Here is a 17,887-nt window from a genome sequence, read left to right on the forward strand (position 1 = left end):
CTAGTGTGCAATTTAGCATGACATGCATTATATGTTTTTTAAATGACCATGACTAGAATAGATGGTGTGCTACATATCAAGATTAAGAGGTTGTCAAGGCTCTTAAGGTAAATTTCCATAGCATCTGACTGCACTATATTTGGCCCAAACCATTATAAATAGTCTTGCTTTTGCAATAACTAAACTTACCCATTCAAAAAAGGGAAAAAAATCCAAACCAACCCAATATTATAAAACCAACGCGTTTCAAACTTAAGATAAAGTAGGCGCATGGTATAAAGTGGAATGCCATGCTCTGCAGCTGATTTCACTGCAAATCATGCACTAGCAACAGTACTGCTAACAGTAGTATTTTTTAAAAAATATCTAAAGGAATAAATGCCAGAAACTCCGTGTTTTGAAAAAGCCAAATCCAGCCAAGTTTGAAAGTGTGCTTTCACAGGCATCATGTTATTATAGACTCCACTCTTTGAATTACCTTAAATGTATTAGAGTATTATCATGGACAGACAGCAAATGTTAAGTACCACCTGAATATCAACAACAGAAGCTTTAAGGATGTGCCAAATGATCAAGTTTTAGCTTACTTCCTTATGCAAAAAAGCTTCTACAATAGAGTTGCCCTGGGCCTGCCAGTGTTTTCTAATAGCTCTGTGAATACAGAGGTCAACTTGAAATTAACTTGACTAGAAAGCAAAGATTTGAGTGATGTTTAGATCTTAGTTTGTGCATTCACTAAATAGCTTGGGTGCCAAGGAGTCGAGGGAAGGTCCTATAGGCTTCCTGCCCAAGCAGCACAGTCACTGGCCAGTACACTCAGCTTGTCACCAGTAAACGCAATCTATTTTCCTGCCCAGTTCAAGGTAGGTGGGGCATAGAGAATAAACAGTCTATTTTACTGAGAAGGTAAAGTATTCTCAGACTTAAGGCATTAGGACTCATCTCACAGACAGAAGCATAGGAGATGGTCTCAGCTGCTCACTGAACTGCAGCTGAAGCATAACCATATATTGAAATCAACAGACTTAAACATCCTCAGCATGGCATTGACCACCAAATAGACAATACTCCAGGGATTTATTAAAAGACTTTAAAACACGAAGCACTAAAACATGTAACCAACATCTTATATGATGACATATCTAACATTTCTTTACTTCCATTTGGGGGGAACCAGTGAGCAGAATGGTGACAAGGTAGGCTTTTCCCTTTGAGGTCATATGGAGAAAGCAGTGACACATGAAGGACAGAGAAGTTACACTGTAAGCACATCCCAAATGTATCACGTTTACTTCTTCTGTCTTAATAAAATTGTGCTCTCATAACTATGCTGAAGCATAACTTCAGTTACAATTTATTTTTTTTTTTATAGAGCTATGTTTGGAAAATCAGTGGTTTGGCTAATGTTTGAATTAGAAAGGAAGCCTGTTTGAAATACATAAACCACATAAATATTTTCCCTGAGTCAAAGAAAGACCCTTTTAAGTGGAACTCTTTGCAAAAAGTTTCAACCTAATATCAAATAATATTTATAATTTTGAAAATAAACCTAAGGCAATTAAAAAAAATATTTAATTGTTGTTATTGCTAAACGCAATAACAGTATTTCACTTAAAAGATATCAAAATAATGATTTAAAAAATTATTTTAAAAATTATTTCCAAGCTCTTCTTCCTGTGATGAGATGGAAATATTTACAAAATTGAAAATGAAACATTTGTTTAATGTTTGTTAACATTCCAACCTTCTCTCAAATTACCGTTGCAATAAATGTTGCCTTGCTGTAGTCTTACTTAAAATGTTCCTTTGATAAGACAGAAAAATGTAGGAAAGTGCAGTGGCAGGAGTTCAGAAACAATGCACAGACGATCAATCTGATCAAACGATGTTCAGTTTATTATTTAAATGAGTTAGCTTTTATACAGTCAGGTCCTTCCGGGTACGTGATTACAACAAAGCGATTGGATAGCTCAGTCCGTGCACACGTTTCGTGCCTTTAGTTCATTGGTCCCGATGCCCTGTCCACGCGTCCTGACGTCATTTGCGCCGCCCAAAGTCCCTCCTACCAATCCGCCTTAGGGACTTTTCAGGGGACTTTCCAGCTTTCTCTTTATCGGTCACATACACACAGTTTTCCCATAACTTGCAACCATAAACACACAGTTTCACACAACTTGCAACTATAAACTATTCTTTTAATAACCTCCAAAGTTATGTCAAGTGAGGCCTACTGCTCCTCAGAGCTGTATGGATTGTTCACGAAGTGTCCATTGTCCTGTAAATACTCCACAGGAAAGAGGTATCATAGCAGGGAAATAATTGACCATACTATTTCTAAATTCATTCACTACAGACAGGATTTGGAATTGTACCCTTACACAAATACTTCAGGTATGATGTAGATAGACTTGTCAGCAGTCTGTTTGTTTTCCCATTAAACAAAGACAGCATGAAAAGCCAGAAAGAAAGCTGTGAGAGCAAATGAAAAAGATGATGTAAAACCACACACAGATATCAAGTGTTGAAAAGAGAAGAATGACATTAGAAAAGATTGTTGTACACTATTGCTATATTTTTAGCATTTTAAATAAAATTATGAATCAAAAAGACAGCATGCACTGACAAGTTTTCCAACCATAATCAAAGCTCTTCTCTAATATTCACTCCAAGGGAGCACTGACTATAACATTAATATATTTTAATACAGTTCCATCAACCCTTCCTTTTTTCTCCTGACTTGCAGGAAAATGAGGCAGTCTTGTTTGTTTAGGGGTTTAGGGAAGAAATTTGTTTTTAGTGTTTGGTTGGTTGGCATTTTCTGAGGGTTGTCTAGAAATGTTAAGTTCCCCTCTCCTTTAAGGGAAATCATTGTGCAGACAGTTCCTTATCAGGAACAAGAAAACTGCATCTCTGCCTATCTTCACTGTGGCAGTTAGGTCAGGACCACCAGGCCAGTTACAGATCTTCAGATCAAAGTAGGCAATGTTAGCTTCACCTACAAGACCTGATAGCTGAGTTCAAATATGGATTTATTAATTTAGGTAGGCAGTTGATGAAGCCACAAGAGGAAAGGCAAAGCAGTCTGACTCTGTACTACCAAATGACCTAAATCTGGACTGTATGATGAACTGAAAGTTCCTTTAAACATAATACTCTCTTTGAGATGTTTTCCTTAAGTTAGTTATGTGTATTTACCACCACAGCTCCACTTAATTTGAAGTTTTCTTTATGTGTATTCCAGTATTTTGATTTAAAATTTGTGCATGTGGGGAATATTAATTGTTCCATAAGCCATAAAGTTAGTTTAAGTTCCCTAAATTATCTAGGAACCCTTTCAATCTGATAAGTAGGTTGAAAATTTTCTTCTGACATCTGTGCATACACTTGGGTTTGGAGTCTTATAAAACACTGCATATTCATACCTTTACATAGACGAATCTACATACATTCCAGCTGTTTGCTTGCCATCATATGTTTTATAGCCATGTACAAATTTCATTTCACATGTAATATCTTCTACAATTATTTAAGCAATACTCGCATGCCAGCATGGGTCTATATTTCTCTCATATTTTTTCTTCTTAGCTAAAGGAAGATTAAGCTGTTTATATACTCTAACACTGCCAAAATCTTGCTATACATTAATGCATATTAATGTACTGAAGCACTGCTGGATCTTGGAATCTACTTTCCCGAAGCCTGAAGTAGCAGATGTTAAGTCAGGAGACCCACAAGAATATTTATTCTGATCTCTCCCTTAACACCTACAAACCATCAGCCACAAAAGATTATACACTCCGTAAACCAAATTTAAGACCATTATCATAATATGTTAACACTCTCCCAGCTGTATTTTTGTTTTATATCTTTCCGTTTCAGGCAAATGACCAGGCTGTGAGAAGGAATAAGACAGCAACTATAATAGAATCTAGGACACTTGAATTCTTGCTGCCTTTTCTTTTTCATCAATGTTTTTCTTACCAAAATGAAAAAAAAAAAATACTTTAGACAGTTCTCCCATAAATAGTCAATACTTTCTCTGAGGGATGAAAAAATGTATAATAACTAGTCAGAATGGTTATAATAGCAGCAATTGGATACAAGCAGTATCAAACTGTCATCATTGTCTTTTACATCCATAATGAGGTCATCTTTGGATCTAATTTATACGTATATTCATTGTAGGAATGAAAGTTTCTTTAGAAGCATATAATCTATGTTTTAGTGTTTAATTTACTTTGCAGAATCATAGAATTTTCTAGGTTGGAAGGGACCTCAAGATGATTAGAAGGACCTCTGCTATGAGGAAAGACTAAGAGAATTGAGATTGTTTGGCCTAGAAAAGAGAAGGCTTTGGGATGACCTAATTATGGCCTTACAGTACCTGGAAGGAGCCTACAAGAAAGATGGGGAAAAAGTTTTTGCAAGGGCTTGTAGCGATAGGACAAGGGGGAATGGCTTCAAACTGAGAGACAGCAGGTTTAGATTAGATACCAGGAAGAAAATCGTCCTTGTGAGGGTGGTGAGGCACTGGAAAGAGTTGCCCAGAGAAGCTGTGGATGCCCCATCCTGCGAGTGTTCAAGGCCAGGCTGGATGGGGCTTTGAGCAACCTGGTCTAGTGGGAGGTGTCCCTGTCTATGGCAGTGGGGTTGGAACTAGATCAAACAATCATAGAGTCATAGAATGGCACGGGTTGGAAGGGATCTTAAACATCATGACTCTGAGCCATTGACCACTACTCTCTGGATGTGACTGTCCAACCACTTTCTTATCCATCTAACAGTCCAGTCATCAAGTCCATCTCTCTCCAATTTAGAGAGAAGGATGTTGTAGGGTACCAAGTCAAAGGCTTTACAGAAGTCCAGATAAACTGCATCTGTAACCCTTCCCTTGTCCACTGATATGGTCACTCCATAATAGAAGGCCAACAGATTAGTCAGGCAGGCCTTGCCCTTGGCAAAGCCATGCTGGCTGTCTCAAATAACCTCCCTGTCCTTCATGTACCTTAACACAGCTTCCAAGAGGATCTGTTCCATTTGTCCTAGTATGATTTCTCATTGCTGTAATGCAGTGATACAATTAAAGATCATTCTGTAATTTGTTTCGCATATTGCCAGTGCATTTATGGTTTTTATTTTTACACCTGCATTAATTTTAGTATAGAACTAGAGATGAACTTTCATGATAAAATGCTAATTTTTTAAATATATATTGACAATGTCATTACAGTGTTCACAGTGTCATCGAGCCAAAGCAACATGACTCAGTCTGAACAATATGACATTTATTTAAATGGAGTAGCTGAAAGAAGTTGAAAATAAATGCAATATACTATTTCAAATCGCACTAATGCTACATTGTAGATTCCATCCTGTCAAGTCAAGTGATTTAAACACATTTTCAGACATCTGCTTTGCAAAGTCAATGCAGATAACTTTCCATCTCAGTTCTATTTTTTATTTCTGTTTCCTACAAGCCTGGAAAAACCCAAGGTGCTCCAAGAATTAATATTAGTATCAACTATTTACTAAGATCAGTTCAACTTTCTCTTTATTTTTCTCTTTCCCTTTTTTTTCTTTTTTTCTTATTTTTTATTTACAAAATATAAAGTCCACTTGCAAAAACTCATTCAACTGCAATGGCTTTAAGCCAATACTTAGTACTGCTATTGGACTGCTATCTCTGGCATTCAGAGGAAAGGCAACTCAAAATTGATCCTGAACATGTTTAAAACCTGTTCATTAAGCTGGAAAAAACCTTCAAAACATGCTGTTTTTCTCAAGCAGGACTAAGTCAAATTACTAAGCATTCCATGACAGTCTTATCTCTAGTTCAAAAACCTTTGGCTGAATTCTTTCAGTACTCTTGGGCAGGCTTTAGAGAAGGCAGACAGAAAAAAAATATAAAAATAATATCAATAAATTTGAAAATTTTAAAATGTCATGCACCTATTTTTATGTTAGATTATTTATCATGTTTATGGGAATGGTAACTTGCATTTCTGACATATCCTATGTGTTTGTGTAACATCAATGAAAGTAACATAGTTCAACAATTGTTGGAAAGCTTTCTCTGTAGTTCCTCTGTGCATTTGGCAGAATTTTTTTTTCCATTTCATATAACATTTACAACTAGCTGCTCTGATTCCATAAACCTGGATAATATAATAACCTTGACAGAAAGCAAAGAGAAAAAAAATGCTCTTGCAATAAATACCACCAAACAGAAATGGGTTGCTAGACTATGAGTTAGGATAGCTCAGCAGCTGAAAGTACAACCTGCCAGGGAGGATGCAGTTAGTCATTCAACCATCCATCACATTTTGCTCACCACTTCTTAACTACATTTCCTTAGTGTCATTACCCTGAATGCTCACATTCTCACTTGTGCCCTGAAGGAGCCTTGAAGTCTATCAAGTTTTTATCCTTGATCTCTAATGAAGATTAATTTGACCTTCAGCTAGTCCTTAGGACGTTTATATGAAACATAGTAATTCTTCATGGTTCCTCCTCCCAAAAAAGTTACCTTTGATAATTTCGAACTGATGTGTTTAAGTCAGAAAAACATATGTCTGACTGCAGATATAAGCTGACTTTTTCCTGAAATGTTCAGAAGAAACAAAATGAGCAATCAGTGGTGCTGGAACCTGCTCTAAATGTATTGCTTTTATGGAGGAACTACAGATCTCTGATCTGCCTTGGTATTTTATGTTTGTTTTCCAGTGATACATCGGAGACATGAACCAAGGGTAGTACGTATTTTGATTAAAGCCGTTGTTTAGCTTACAAGGTTTTTTTCCTTGTTTGCTAGGGTGCGAATGTGTATGGAATTATGGGCCATGTAATTTAGAAAACATCTTCAAGTTAGCAAATTACTCTATATCTATGAATTTTAAAAAGTTGGAAAAATGCCCAGTTTTTAATCAAGGAGTAGCCAAGCTGATTATTATTTTCATGGATACGTATCAATGCTTTGTATTAATTATGTTTTGCAAGCTCTGCTGCAGAATTTTTTTCATGAAAGGCTAAAACACTTGATCACAACACAGAAGACTTTAAGAGAAATTACGACCTTTCTTTTGAAATGAGCAATATCAAACTTCATCATATTTAATAGGAAATTTGTCTAATTCTATGAGCTGCTGAACACTCAGCAGATTTCAGAAGCATATATGATCACCGACTAAAAAAGCTGTGAATGGGAATCAGATGCAGCAAAATATTTCAGCATTTTTTAACTCTCCCTTTATTCGTTTTCCTGTTACCTTCGGTATTACTGAGTAAAGTGATGCCTGTGCATAGATATTTGCAAAAAGTATAGAAAAAGGTGACAAACAAGAAAGAAGAAAGGAGGGAACAAGCTAGTGATGAGATGGAACTAAAGCACCTATAAGAGAGTTGTATATAAATAGATATATTGTAACACCAGGCACATATTTTTCAAAAAAAGATCTGCAAGCCTCTGTAATTAGGATAGGTGAAAATAGCATCAGCACGTGATATTTCATTGCAAATTATCTTCTCAAAAAAATGTTCTTTTCTTCACAGAAAACCAAAGCAATCAGCTTGTAACTTGAACGTGTAGTGTATCAATATAAACATTAGAAAATTCAGTAGCAAATATGAAGTGCTGGGAAGAATGAATGAAATTTTTCTCCAGAATAAAAACCAATTAATTTTAAAGCTTAGTATTTAACAGCAATTAACTCCTCAGGACTTCACAGGCTTGCAGGAATCGAAAAGCTCAAAAAATGTGCTGGGGATTTCACTTAAATGATATTACTGTGGAATTCACAACCTGCGCCATTAAAAGTTACTTCTTCAAATGGAAGACCAAACAAGGACTTCCTGACTTTTCTCCCCTAGAAATACAGTAAAGATAATAATACTAATATATAAATATTAATAAATGTAATTACCTATAGCAGTATCGAATATACAAGGTATTAATAATAAATTAAATTTGCATCCCTTTCAGGGATTCAGCAGGAATTTAATGACGCATAACTCAAATTGCTCATGAAAATGTGTAGTGATTTTCTTTCACAGGTCTCATCTTTGAAGCGTTATCCATTCATCAGTGGCTGCTCCTTCTTTCTCTGTGAATGGTTGCAAGGGAAAGGTTTAGTTCAATTTGGTAATATCTGTGTTTTAGCACATGTATTGAAAGAAGCATCACATTTCTGAAAATATTAAAATAAATCCTAGTATGTCTACTTTCAGGGAACAAAGAGAAATTAGTACTAATCAGAAACCTGAGGTTCACTCATAGCTATCCAATATTTCTATCTAATAGTTTTTCTGTCTCAAAAATAATCTTACTAAAAAACTGCTTTACCCAGACATTGAGGCTACATATTCACACAAACACATCCATAAAAATAAAAAAAACCCCAACACTTTTCCTCGTTCTGTTGTTGGACTCCTAATGACAAAAATGACGGGTTTTTTTCTGGGATAATAGAAGGTACTTATCCCATTTGTAAGTATTTTTCACCTGAAACCTTCTGAACTAACTCTTTCAGTTCCGAGGAACTTGAAAATTTGTAACTGAACACTTGGTGTTTAGTACTTTGTGCCCTGCCGAAGCAGATTACAATTTTTAGCTATCAAATTTGTCTTTACATTGTTAAATATGTATGAACTAGACTGCTAAACACGTTCTGTATATTCTGCTCTTACAAAGGGGACACAATTTTCTGCAGATCATAAAACTGAAAAGGAAGAGAGATTACAGTATCTACTGTCACAATTACCATTATAGCAACTTGAAAATAAGGGATATGTTGTTAATCTCAGAGATAATTGTTGGGAACTAAAAAAAACCCAAAACCTAAAAAACCCCAACCAAACAAAAAAAGGGCAAAACAACCCCCCCCCCAAAAACCCTACCAAAAAACCTCCAAACAGTTTTTTTTAATTCTTCATAGACATTTTCCTTGACTATGTTATTAGATAGTTACAAAGGTTTTCCTTCTTAATTTCTTTCTCTTTGAGGAATGACTGTCTTTTCTGAAAATCCGTGTATACATATGTGAACACAATATTCATAAATATTCATTACTCACCACTTCCTATTTATTATTCCCTATTCTCATTCACTATTTGTATATCCCTACTTAAAATTATCTCTAGATACTTTTCCTGGAAGCAGAATAATACTTTGTCATTTGGAAGCCTAGCAGAATTGTAGAGAGCAAAAAAGTCACAGAAAATACTTCAGAAGACCTTGCTCAGGCTATTTAGCAGTTCTTATGAATGTTGGGTATATTCTCTGCAACTCAAATCAGTACATTTTTTAGATAATGCATTTGCTGTGAAAAATTCAGCCAATTTCAGTTAGGATTAGTACTGTCATTTGGATTTCTCTGTCTTCTACAAATTGCCCATCACATTAATGTTCATACAATATCCCATTTTCATCCTGCACATCATCCTACAGTGTATTTGTTTTCTTCCAGAATAATATTATAACTAACTCAGCTTAGAAATTATTCCTTATATATTGTTACAGGTAATAATATGTAATTTCAGAAAAAGCACAAGATACTTGCTTCTTCCCAGTTGCTCCTTTATCATATTCCTTTCTGGTCTCAATTTTGCGCTGTATAATTAAACTTCAAGTTGAAAATACTCAGTCTACTACCCACGATGTTTTCACAGACCACTTACTGTGAATTATGGATCGTGAGTGGATCATTAAATCTCATCTACATATTTAGAATATATGTGATGAGAAGTATAAATCTAGATGAATTTATAACTTGGAAGAGTCCTGAGAAGTCATCATATTTAGGTCATTGACAATAACAAGATTATTTCTGAATGCATTTAACACATTAGTATCATTAAGCTTAAACCCTATTTTATAGAAAAAATGCTAAAACATTATTTTATAATTTTAATTATAATTTTATATTTGTACTATCCAATCAAATACGTATGGTGGTTTTCACATATGGCTAAATCTTTCTAAGATTTAGAAGCTTAAGTGTGGGAATTTCCAAAATTCCCTTACAACTCCAAAATTAGATCATTTATAAAGAACTGTGTAAGGTAAATATTTAATAATATTAATATTTAATCATCATGTCTAGGCTTCGTGAATGAAGATTTGGGAAGGGCTCTACCCACATTTGCTACAAGCGCACTGTTGGCTACAAAGGCCAACGTGAGACAGACAAGTCCAGTTGCAAAAAGCACAGCGGAAAGACTCCTTAGGTGGTATCAACAAGACACAGTTCTTTTTAACAATATAATAAATGCTGAGGGAATGGGAAGAAAGAGGGAAAGGGGAAGAGGAAGGAGCAAGGAGAAGAAAAAGGGTAAAGAAACCAGAATGGTGAAGGGAATTTATTTATGTTTCAAAGAATATCATATAAAATGGGAACTAAGCATTCTCATTAGTTTTTGGCACGTATTTAGAGTATAAATGCAGACAATGGTAGTATATTAATGGGATAATACGAGACACAGAATTTGCCTTTTCCCAGTATTTTCCAAACTACACTTAGTTTTCAACTAAAACTGAGAATCTTTGTGGAAGTTCATTTGTGGGCTTTTTTCCTGTTTTCAGATAAGTTAAAAAATAAGATGTATTTATATTGAGAAAAATATGTTAAATTATAGTATGATATGTAAAGTAACATTATCTTCCAGGTCAAAAAGACTAAAAGCAATATAAACTGTTAAATGGCTAGAAACATGAAGAAAAAAAATCAAAACTAGAATAGTGAACAGTTATCAAAATATTATACTATTGATCAAAAATAGTAACAAGACTTACATTACGCTTTCCATTTTTCAGTGCATTTTTTATTGCAACTGTGCCTAAAGCAGTAGCCTTTGTTACACCCTTAAAGAAGCGGAAACTTTGGGGACAACACAGTGAAAATGTACAAATTCTGAAAGTGTCTCACAAGTTCAGAGTATAACATCAGGGCCATGAAGATGATTAGAGGGATGGAACTTTTTCTCTATCAGGAAAGGCTGAGAGAATTGGCATTTTTCAGCCTGAAGAAGAGAAGGCTCCAGGGTGACCTTTCAGTACCTGAAGGGAGCCTACATGAAAGATGGAAACAGACTTTTTACAAGGGCATGTAGTTGTACAACAAGGGCTAATGGTTTCACACTGAAAGAGAGTAGGTTTAGATTAGATATTAGGAAGAAAATCTTCCCTGTGAAGATGGTGAGACACGGGCACAGGTTGCCCAGAGAAATAGATGCCCCATCCCCAGAAGTGTTCAAGGCCAGGTTAGATGGGGCTTTGAGCAACCTGGTGTAGTGGAAGGTGTCCCTTCCTCTCTTGGGGGGGTTGGAACTAAATGAATGACCTTTAAGGTCCTTTCTAACCCAAACCGCTCTATGACTCTGAGTCTATGACTTTCCAATTTACTTAAGACAACCCACATTTAACTGCTTTTTAAAAACAATAATATTCAGGAAAATATTTACTGATTAATCAATAATTTAAGAGTGATCTCTAATCTCTTCTCTCATTATATTTTCCTTGCTTCTCCCTAGCCTTATACAGCAAAATTCATGTCTCTGAATAACTCTATCCAATCAAATTGAAAGAGAAATCAGGTACCTTTTTTTAATCTATATATCAGAGTAGATGCCAGTTTATCTTTGCCTGTTCCCATATCCAACTCACATACTTTTTTGTCATCAGAGTTGAATTTGCCATTGAACTGTCATTTTTAGATTTCCATCTACAATAGAAAGAGCTTTACTTGACAAGTCTTTCACATTTTCAGATATTCTCTATGTAGAGTCACATGGCATTTATTCTGTGGACTCAACAAAAATTATCATAAATTATGACCCAGTGAGGAGTGAAAGAGTCATGAAAAATTAGTATAAGAAGCCTGGGACTTAAGCAGTGGAGAAGAAATATATTATGAAGGATTTGGGAAAAGGTCTTTATGGCCTTTGTGTTTCACCTGGACTAGAGAGGAAACGATGTTTATCCTGTTCTCTATACAGTCCTCTCCCTTGTACCAGCAGAGGATACACCTCCATAGACAAGATCTTCTGAAAATGTGGGGGTGTAGGAAGTCTAGATCAGGTCTGCTTGCATGAACAAGGAATATTTGATCTCTCCTGCAAAAAGCATCATGAAGTGGCTTGGTAACCTAGTCCCATCTTTTTGCTTGAAGATAGTATTTGTGTGGCTTTTGAACAAGGTGGGGGTTTTTACCTGTTGTGTTAAAAAGCAGGTTTACCTGCGTGCTGTTTCTGCCACTGGCAAAAACCTTAATCTCCACCTAGTAATGTCAAGCAGGTTCCTTCTAATGATTGTGATGCATCATAAATTCACAATAATAAATTAGTGCCCATTAAAATATAGGTTTCTCATTATTTGTATTATAGATTGTGCCTAAATATCATGCATTCCTAAAGCCACCTTTCATCTGAAGAGTTACGTTGACATTCTTCAGCAAGAACATATTAAAATAATCCAGTGAAACATACCTGCATCTGCAAGGATTTAAAATCTGTGCCTGTGAGGAGAATATTACTTAGGTTTACTGAGGAAAGGATTACTTTATTCCTACAGGAAGACCTATGTTTCTTTAGTAAGTGATAATACATCTTACTGGAAAGCAATTGGTTAGAACTTTGACTGATCTAGGCAATATGTATATCTGAATACCCTGTCAGGTAAATTTTTTGTAATATCAAGTGAAATAGTCTAGAAGAAATTCCATGATACAAATTTGTTCTTGTCTTAATTCCATTTGCCACATCAGCTCTGTTTCTCTGAGCATAGGGTCAAGTGCTTTGCACTCAGGCTACTGTTTACATTTGAGTAAGTAAATATAAAGTGCTTCTAAATCACAATGGCAAATGTTACCTTGCACACTTTTTGCACAGGTATAAACTATGGTGCTGTGTGAAAGACAAGAGAACTAATCCCATATGTATTATGTGACATGCTATTTGATTTTTAAGGAACAATACAGAAAATTAGAACTAGCACTGCATGAACCAATTTTGTGGGTTTTATTCCCAAGCTGAAATAAAAATTTCAAGTCTCAGAATTTTCAGTTAAATTAAAACTCTTCAAAAAAGTCACTCTGGAATATCTCAAACATCTTCTGCCATACAAATAAACAAATTAGAAATATAATTATGTGGCATTACCATAAACTAATTCTTCCTCTTAGCTTTTCAAAATATTTACAAACATTTTGTTTAAGGCTATTAGGTACCATATTGCATTTCGTAACCAAAGCATCTTGGAAAAATTGCAGCTCTACAGTTTCTTATTATAGTATTTTGCTGGACTGTGTTGTTCATTATTGTAAATGCAGACACCTAACACACGTTGAACCTTATTCTGAGATGAATTGCCACATCACATTCTAGGAGGTGTAGTCCTTCTGCAAGTCTAGTCCACAGAAGACAGTGGTTTCTGGTTTGGTTTTGTTGTGTCTTTTTTCAGATTTGCTATACCTTTCTATGACAATAAAAACGTGTTAAGCCAATGTGATTATTCATGTAAGGGGCCACAAGCCTCTTACAACCACCTCTAATATTGATTATATTCTCTTCTCATATGAGAATCATACGATTTCAGGTCACACCTGAAAGTGTTTCATTACAGAGTCTGTTGCTTCAATGAAAAATCAGAACAATCCTTACAGTCACAGTGTCTGATTCTCCACTCCTCAGTGCACTTTGGGGCACTGAGACTCTATGGAATCCAATAAATTAAAATTGAAGTTAGGGGACTCATATTTAAGGTCAAATTGTACCGTGTCCTTAGATTTTTATTTTCTGTTTATGAAGCAGAGATAAGCTTACTAACAAAGAAGTCAAAAGTTTAATCAAATGAGTACTTCAATAAATTGAATACCATTAGTTTTGCTTAACTGTTGTAAATCTTCAAAGCTCGCATCCGATTTTTTTTTTGGGAAAAATACATGAATCATTTATGGATCATGTCTTTTTAAGGTGAATATAAATAAAAACGAGATTTTAATGAGTGCCTCTGGGAGCACTTAAGTCATTGAAGGTACACTGTCAAGAGATCTTGACGTTACAAACACCTAAGGATAAACATATTTGCATAAATATATAAACGTTTATATGTTGACTTTAGGTAAGGGAAAAATTTTAATTTAATTTTGAACCTTATAAGATCACTAAGGTATTCAAATTAAGCATTTATTGCAGGATTAGCACCAGTGCCCATACTTGGAATGCAGTCCGAGGCAGTTATTTTACAAGTCTCTGATAAGAGCATAACATCATCAGTGAAAAAGTTCATTCTCTCCTGTTTTAAAACCTTAAGTTCCTTAATTAAATGTTTCATGGTAACAGATATGGAGTTTTGGTTTCTTATGGACTGAACAGTTCCTGAAAAGACAGTCCAGAAGTAAAACCACTTGCACTTTATTTACTTGCTGTTCTGGAAATTACAACTATTCTGATGAGGCAAGTAACAGCAGATTCAGCAATTTAATTAAACACACTTAAAGCTTAGAAATGCCACAGGAAGGGGGGATTAATTCTGCCATTTGAGTATATGACAATAATTCAAGCAATTTAGAACAGAACTCCTCTAGAAGCTTTTCTGAGTGAAATTTTTCTTCCAAGGACCTAAGATTACTCCTCCTTCTAAGGAAGGCCAAATAGGACAGCAGCTGCCTTCTCTTGTGCCAGTTCTATCCGGAAAGCCGTTGCAGAAATCCTGTAAATCTGGAAGCAACATGTGTAGGACAGAAAAGCTCATCCTTTCAAAAGAACTAAAAATTTCAGTCAAGTAAGTTCTGTTCCAGGAAAAGGAAAGGATTCCTCCATAGGAGAGCAGTGAGTAAGGTTTGTATCATGACAAAAGTGGTGCTGCAAGCTTGTACAGATAGAGAATTATTTGGGGATCTTGTTATAAAAGAGATGGAACTATATTCAACTTTCAAATCATTGACAGAATAGAAGAAAATACAACAGATCCATAGATTTCTATCAGCTTAAAATCAGCTACAAATGAATGTAAACCTGGCCAACTATTAGACAAACCAGTTATTCTCCCAGTTGTGTTTTTTTCTTAGCTGGTGAAGGAAGAAAAGGAATTGTGAGTATGAGGACAGTCATTTCAAGATGAGAGAAGATTTACTAGCTAAAAAGTAATCTTAAAATAACCAAATATTTTTAATAGTATTAAAAGTAGCACAACTGAGTCAGTGTCACTGAAACATGGGAGAATTATAACCCATGCAACATACAAGAAGAAGTTTAAAGACATAACAAGCTGAAAATCACTAACCATGGGTGCATGTCTCTAACAAGAACATTCTTATATTTTAAGGTCTCTAGGTAGCAAAATATAATGTATTAGTATAGGGCAACAATCACGTAAGGTGTCATTCATCTCAGATGTGTGCAAAATGGACATTAGAACTTTTCCTCTGGATTCCTTTAGCACTTGAAAGACAGAGAAGTCTTTCAAACATGATTCATTTGATCTGTTTTGGACATTTAACTTAGGAAGGGATGAACTAGAAATTCCCGTTTTTACTGACTGACAACAGAAGATGTCTAGACAACTGAATCAGATGTAGGTGCTTATGCTGAGGAAGACTAAACACATAAATCCTCTTCATATAATCTCCAGCTACTATTGCTAAAAAGCTGTAGTAATACCACTAATTCCTTCAAAGTTTTCTAAAAGTTAAAGCACTTAATGGCAACTGTTTCAAAGCATTACACATAGAAAAGCAAACAGGGCACAAGTTCCTGTCATCAGTGGGAAAGTGTTACAAGAAGTGTTTGAACTGTATGAGGAAATCAATGTCTTATTTCACAGTACAATCTCCTGTTTTAATCACATTCTTTCATTTGGATGTCTAGTCATAGTAGATATTCACCCAAACAAAAACCAGGTAGAACTGCACTGAAAATACTTAACTGTTTCTTGACAATGAAAAAAACACATACCAAAATTTGTGAAAAAGAAAGTTAAGTTTTTCTTTTGCTTGTATGCACCACCAAAACATATATTAGCTAGTAAAGCCGCATTTGTCTGTGCTCTTTGACAATGCAGAATCTTAACAGAATTACACTCTTAGATGAAAAGGTTCTGACTCTTCAAAAACTCTTCATATGGTATATACATTGAAATACATGTCATTTGATCTCTGCAAAAATCTTCAAAATCAGTTAATCAGTTAAAAGAATGTTTAACATAATCATAAAAGACATTCTAAAACCACCTAATTCTTTGATTTCTGTTGTTCCTCTGCCATCAGCATAAACCTGTCACTAAGTCCCTGGCCCACTTACCTCTGTTAATGACTACAGAACTACATATCTTTATGAATCACAGTAAGTCTCAGCTGTTGCCATTTGATACTGGCTTAGAATACCTTCTAAACATATCAGTACAGCTTTGTTTCCCTTGAATATACCCTTCAAAATAAACAAGGGAATAGTTCTTAGACATTCCAAAACAATGGACCACTGAAATTCTATAATAAGTTCTTTGTAAAGTGCTGGGTTTATTATTTCATTTGAAGTGCTGGGTGACTACAATGGTATACACAGACTTTTCCTTCCCCGCAGTTCTTCTCTGGTATCTGCTTAAATATCTCATGATTCCCAGTTGCACTACACTATTGTTTCATTACCTTTGAATTGTCCGACACACATTATGAACACAATCATTGTATGATCCAGTGGAAAACTATATGGGAACTCATCCAACATTAGTAGTACACACAAAATAAGCATTCTTTCGTCTAAGTTTTACAAGCCCAATGAACATATCAAAGGCGTTTGTCCCTTGATACCTTTCTCAAACAAACCGAAAGTTTTAGCCCCTTAGATGCACATTATTTATTATTGTTAGACTTTGACCTATTACTTGAAACTCAGAGGGAGATAAAAAAGAATAATTTTTGCAAATAAAAAAATCTGTCAAAATTGGCTATAAAACCAAATTAAGATCAAGACAAATACAAAGCCTTACAAAGGAAAAGAGTGATTAATTATTGTTTATTATGTAATCCACATTGCCTACTTGTTGTAAATGAGACCTGTTTTAGTAGAGAGCTCAAGTTAATCAAATATTTCTATAGAATCATAGAATCATAGAATCGTTAAGGTTGGAAAAGACCTCTAAGACCATTGAATACTAACTACTAACTAAGCACCACTGTGTTCACCACTAAACCACGTCCCCCAAGTCATTATATGCATCAAACCATTACTAATAACCTATGGTTGGAATACCAAAAGAGGTTGGTAGAAGCACAGTGGGAACTCTATGTCATATAACGTCTTTCTGACAATTACTCAAAATTAACATAAGCATACAATAAAAGACAAAAACCCCCTTATTTCTCTCAGTGTAAACATGTCTTTAACTTTGAGACTGGCTTCCTGAGTATGTCTCAGTAGATTCCAGCAAAACCTGTGTTTCATGAAAACTTGACAAAATTGGATCCCCAAAAGGCACTGGATATTTAGCAATTAGATCTTATCTGTTCAGACAAATGTAACAAGTCGTAGACTGAAAAACCATCTTGTTCCTGTACGTAGGATAACAAATCCGTTTGAAAAAAAAATGTTTAAAACCATCTACAACAGATCTGTTTCTTTTTTTTTTCATTTTTCATACCCTGATCATTTTAGAGAGTGTTTTCTAAACATCCAGGAAGGCGTCTGTTTAAAACAGCCATTGCTACTGCAGAACACTGCCCTACAAGGTCCAGTTTTACTGAAACTCAAAGCCTTTCAAGAAATATAAGACCTGTCTGTATTACCCTTCAGAGGCTTTAGCATTCAGATCTTATTTTTTAAAAACTGAACTAATATAAATTTATAATATTTTTGTTAGTCTTGGTACCTCTTTTTTTGTACTCATCTCCACTTGCTAGTA

The 17,887-nt window shown here is 35.0% G+C and overlaps 1 protein-coding gene across 5 annotated transcripts in view; it reads right to left on the minus strand.

The window, feature by feature from the left end:
* Window positions 1-17,887, minus strand: part of SLC16A7 (solute carrier family 16 member 7) — an 80,113-nt gene that overhangs the window by 12,210 nt on the left and 50,016 nt on the right. The window lies entirely within an intron of this gene.

This window comes from Pipra filicauda, unplaced genomic scaffold (genome assembly GCF_003945595.2).
Source record: "Pipra filicauda isolate LSUMZ 115617 unplaced genomic scaffold, ASM394559v2 scaffold237_size1200389_pilon, whole genome shotgun sequence".
Classification (NCBI taxonomy): domain Eukaryota; kingdom Metazoa; phylum Chordata; class Aves; order Passeriformes; family Pipridae; genus Pipra; species Pipra filicauda.